Raw genomic sequence first — 6,000 nt, 5'->3', positions numbered from 1 at the left:
AGGACTGAGAAATACAGACACAGTGTAAGATGGCCAAGATAGACAGTAAGAACTAGCCAGCCGCGTGCGGTGGCTCATGCCTGTAATCCCAGCACTTTGGGAGGCCGAGGCGGGTGGATCACGAGGTCAGGAGATCAAGACCATCCTGGCTAACACGGTGAAACCCCATCTCTACTAAAAATACAAAAAATTAGCCGGGTGTGCTGGCACACACCTGTAGTCCCAGCTACTTGGGAGGCTGAGGCAGGAGAATCACTTGAACCTGGGAGGCGGAGGTTGCAGTGAGCCGAGATCTCACCACTGCACTCCAGCCTGGGTAACAGTCTCAAAAAAAAAAAAAAAAAAAGAAAAGAAAAGAAACTAGCCAACTAGAGAAACCTCGCAGGACTGCCTGGTTAAATCCCACCTGAGGTTGGGAATTGTGAGCTTATAATGGAATTATTTTTGCTTTGTTTTGTGACTTTCTCTAGCAAGCAGATCAAAGATTTTTCCTGGAATTGGTTTTTTTTCCACATAAATGTGACTGAAACACAGGGAGGCCATGGAGCTTTGGGCATTGGTGTGATTGCTGTAGACGAAATAAGGGAAGTGACAAAAGGACAGGCAGAGAGGTTGGGAGGAGAACAAGGATGTCCCGATAACACTGAAGACTGGTCTGGTGGAAGTAGATGATCGAGTAAGCAAGAAGGCGAGATCCCTGTAGACAGAGCCAGGTGACACAGTTCCTTACACTGGAGGGAGGACAGGATGTGGCCACAAGAATGGGGAGCTGAGGTAGAGTGGAAAGGGAGTCTGGAAATGAGGGGACTGAGGAACAGAAAAGACAAGATGTATCACATGTGGATACTGAAAAACTGCAAGATAATGGCAGGACCTAGGATGGAGAATGGATGCCAAAGAGTTTGATGACTGAGGAAGGTGGACCAGGGAGTCAGCCGATGTCAGCGCCGAGGAGACAGAGTTCTAGCTGATTGAGTTTCAAATAGATTGACATTTTCATTTTCTCCCAAGGAGTTGGGAATAATTGTCTGGAGGCAGCAATGAGAAGCAAGGACAATATCAATGACCACATCTAAGTTCTCAAGATCATAGCTAGAAAATGATGATGCTGACATTTGAGCTCAAGAACCTGAAAAAGAGACCGGGTGCAGTGGCTCACACCTGCAATCCCAGTACTTTGGGAGGCTGAGGCAGGTGGGTTGCCTGAGCCCAGGAGTTCAACACCAGCCTGGGAAACATGATGAAACCCTGTCTCTATTACAAAAAATACAAAAAGTAGCCAGCCATGGTGGCGTGTGCCTGTAGTCCCAGCTACTTGGGAGGCTGAGGTGGGAAGATTGCTTGAGCTTGAGGAAATCCAGGCTGCAGTGAGCCGAGCTGTGAAGGCACCACTGCACGCCAGCCTGTGCAACAGAGCAAGACCCTGTCTCAAAAAAAAAAAAAAAAAAAAAAAATCCTGAAAAGGCAGCATTATTACTCTCCTTGTTAGTTGGTTAGTTGTGGGGACTGGCTTCCACCTCCCTTCTCATTTAAGACCACCTACTGCCATGTCTGTATTTTTTCTTCTTCATCACCTCCTCTCTCTAAGGAGACTGTTATTCTGTTTATTCTATGAGATTTATTTCTTCTGACTTTCTCCCACCAAACTCAGAAAACAGAAGTGCTGGAGTAGGCAAAGAGACAAGAAAAGGCAGAGGAATTTCAGCATCTCCAGGTCTCCAAAAAGCATGAGGAAGAAAAGACCGGAAGCTCAGTTCCAAGTTCAGCCTTGGAGTTGTGCAACAGCATGTGGTCAGATGAGACAGAAATATAACGGAAGGAAAAAGAGGGTGAGCTTTCCGGAGCACAGAAAATGACTGACCCCAGCAAGGCTCCTAAGAGACTCCACAGAGAGCTATTTCATCATTTATTTGCACGGGAAAGACCTAGCAAACCTCAGAAGTATCCCACAAAAAAGAGCATCTCCCCATGTTCTGTGAAGTCAAAGTAGATGGGAAGCAGCCGGTGTCAGTTCAACCACTGACAGATTTTTCTCCTTGTCAGCATTGCTCTTTATGGGTATAATTCAGTTTCTGACTGTCATTGCCACCTACTCCACGTAAGCAAGAGTTCAGTTGATATAAATTGGAACAGTAATAACTTTACTTTAAGGAAGACAAGAATTAATCTAATGGGTCGCCAAAAAGGGCTGTCTTCACCTGGGTCCACCTTGTGCAGGGCAGAGCGGGGTGACAGCCAGTGTGGTGTGATCTGAAAGGTCATCCCCCTGAAGCTGTCCCCCACTGAGCGCTGGATTCCACCCAAGGCCACTCACTCTCTCCTGATAAGCATCCAACCTTCCTTCAAAGTGACATTACCCAGAGGACTGGCCGATCGTGACCAGAGAGTAAGTGTAAATGCATTTATCAAAACACATTTATTTCTCACTAGAGACAGGACTGCCTGCCATTTAAGAATATCAGAAGGCAGGTGTTTAACACATCAGTTGTTTAGCACATTACGTTTCTTTTCAGGCTTTTTTTTATATCTAAGACCACACACACCTCCACTCCCCACTCCCACTGCCTTGAGGTCAGAAGGGGAGGAGGGGCCTTGTGGCTGACGGACAGACAATGAAACCCTGTGATCCTCAGTGGAGGAGGGGAGGGTGGGCCTTATGGAAGGTGTGTGAACTTCAAAACCTCCTTTGAAAGGTCCTGTACTTCATGTCTGTTGGCATCACCACCACCACCACCTTCTAGGGTCTCCTCCTTCCTTTATGGAAGAAGCCTGGGATGATGTTGCCTGGATTCCCTTCCCTGTATGACTGTAGGTCAGTATGACAATGAGAACATGTCCATGAAATTTGGAGAGTGGAAAATTAAAATGACCAGTACTCTCCAAGGCAGTTACCTTAATTACGGTCCAACCCAGTGTAGAATTCCTTCTCAGAGAGACCTTTGGATAAATATAAATACCCCTTACCTTAACAATATTTAAATTCAAACTCCCTGAAGCCTGAAGGATATTCTCTAATGTAACCAGAGTATATAAAAATAAAATACCAGCCAGGCATGGTGACTCACGCCTATAATCCCAGCACTTCGGGAGGCAGAAGCAGGCGGATCACCTGAGGTTGGGAGTTGGAGACCAGCCTGACCAACATGGAGAAATCCCGTCTCTACTAAAAATACAAAATTAGCTGGGCATAGTGGCGCACGCCTGTAATCCCAGCTACTTGGGAGGCTGAGGCAGGAGAATCACTTGACCTGGGAGGTAGATGTTGTAGTGAGCCGAGATCGCGCCATGGCACTCCAGTCTGGGCAACAAGAGTGAAACTCCATCTCAAAAAAATAAAATAAATAAAATAAAATAAAATATCATTACATTTAAAAGGCAAAAGATGTACACAATTTGAAGAGAAACCAGAGTATACAATATCATTACATTTAAACAATTACTAGAAAGTCAGATGTTGCACTTTTATTATTTTATTTTATTTTATTTTATTTTATTTTATTTTTTGAGACAGGGTCTCACTCTGTCATCCAGGCTGGAGTGCAACGGCCCAATCATGGCTCGATGCAACCTCAACTTCCCAGGCTCAGGTGATCCTCCCACCTCAGCATAGGTGTAGTGTAGGTCTAGGTATAATCCTAGTCCTGTAGCTAGGACCACAGGCGCCCACCACAATATCCGGCTAGTTTTTGTATTTTTTCATAGAGATGAGGTTTTACCATGTTGCCCAGGCTGGTCTCAAACTCCCGGGCTCAAAAGAGCTGCCTGCCCTGACCTCCCAAAGTGCTACGGTTACAGGTGTGAGCCACTGTGCCTGGTCAGATATTGCACTTTTAAACCCAGAAGTGCAAGTGGAAATTTTTCTGTAAATGTATATAATGTTCAGATTATCTGGGTACTGTTAGAACCATTTAATAAAAGATACCAATTTTTATCATTTTAACATATTTAACATTATATATATGTATAATGTGTTATGTATACTTACATATCAACATGCTGGTTCCATTTCTCTGGAGAACTCTGGCTGATAGAATAACCAATCTTATGTTATATACTTTGAAAATATTAATTCATCCAGTATATGTTCATTGAGCACCTACAAAGTACTAGGAATATAGCAGACACTAAGTTGGATAAAGTCCCTTCTGCTCTAGCTCTATTTTAGAGAGAAGAAGCAAACAAAAAATAATTAAGCATATAATAGGTGGTGACAAAGCAAGGTACGAAAATAGAGAGTGACCCAAGGAGGCCCATTCTGGAGAGTGGTCTGGGAGGTCATCTTTGGTAAGGTGGCATTTGAGCAGTCTGCGTGCAGTGAGGCGGCAAGGCTGCAGGTGCCTGGAGTAAGGGCGTTCTAACAGGTGGAATAGGAAGACCCAAGGCCTGAAGACGGAGTGCATTTGACTGGCCTGGGGATTGTCATTGCACACACAACTCCAGGTAGTAATATTTTGGTCCTACGGAAAGTACCTTGGGCTACAGTCCGGAGAAAGGTCCTGTCACTACATAGCAGTCATTTTTCTCTTCCAGTTTTTAATTCCTTACGGAAAAGATGAAGAATCAGGACCAGGTAGGTGTTTCCTATCCAAAGTACCCAAAAGGCATTCCTCCCACAGCAGTCCTGCCTTCCGCACCCTCCTCCCAGTGGTTTCCAATGTACGAATACAGGTTCTAAGAACATTTTAATAAAGGAGTCTGTGTAACTTTAACTCAGTGTTTCCAGCTTTATTTGGTCTCAGACCCTATTTCTATATTAACAAAACTGGAGTCACTGAAAACACGTTTAGAAATAGTGAGCTCAAAGAGCAAATTTATCTCTAATGTTCTCTGAATAATGGAAAATAAAATTGTACACCACAACAGCCTCAGCTCTCCAGCTAATGAATATATATGATGTTAAAATAAAAAGGCTGGACGTGGTGGCTCACGCTTGTAACCCCAGCACTTAGGGAGGTTGAGGCAGGCGGATCACCCGAGGTCAGGAGATCAAGACCGGCCTGGCCAACATGGTGAAACCCCATCTCTACCAAAAATATGAAATTAGCCAAGAGTGGTGGTGCATGCCTGTAACCCCAGCTACTCGGGAGGCTGAGGCAAGAGAATCTCTTGAACCCAGGAGGCAGAGGCTGCAGTGAGCCGAGATCGTGCCATTGCACTCCAGCCTGGGCAAAAAGAGAGAAACTCCATCTCAAAAAAATAAGTAAATAAAATAAAAAGACAGGAGAGAGAGAGAGCAAACTTTTAACTTGTTTTTAGCAGCAGTACCTTTTCTACCTATAAATGCCTACATGAAACATCCGTAAACAAAATAAAAAACCTCGGTCTGGATTCAGCGTGAAGTCAATCCGCTCTCCATCGCAGTAGCTGTAATCACACTGCCCTCTAGTGTAACCCTCAGGGGAATTACAGCTAAAAAGACTGCAGAAATCTCTCAAACTTTCAGCCTGAGAGCTGGCCAAGACGGCTGTGAGGCCCGCAGTGGTTCTCAAGGTGAGGTCCACAACCAGCAGCAGCAGCAGTGGCAACACCTGGGAATTTGTTAGAAATAAAAAATTTTGGTTTCACACCCTCCTAACAAGTCCCACTGAGTCAATAACTGGGGATGGGCTTAGCCAAGCAGTCCTTAATCCCTCCAAATGAGAAACAAAATTATCGCTCTGCCCAGCACCCACAGGTAATTTTTTTTTTCTTTTTTCTTTTTTCTTTTTATTTTTTAGACGGAGTCTCACTGTGTCTCCCAGGCTGAAGTGCAGTGGCACGATCTCAGCCCATTACAACCTCCGTCTCCCGGGTTCAAGTGATTCTCCTGCCTCAGCCTCCTGAGTAGCTGGGACTACAGGAGTGCGCCACTATGCCCGGCTAATTTTTGTAATTTTTAGTAGAGACAGGGTTTCACTGTGTTGGCCAGGCTGGTCTCGAAGTCCTGACCTTGTGATCCGCCCGCCTCGGCCTCCCAAAGTGCTGGGATTATAGGCGTGAGCCACTGCACCCGGCCAGGGG

This window comes from Macaca fascicularis, chromosome 12 (assembly GCF_037993035.2).
Source record: "Macaca fascicularis isolate 582-1 chromosome 12, T2T-MFA8v1.1".
In the NCBI taxonomy this organism is placed as follows: Eukaryota; Metazoa; Chordata; class Mammalia; order Primates; family Cercopithecidae; genus Macaca; species Macaca fascicularis.
Note: the sequence above shows the minus strand (reverse complement) of the source record.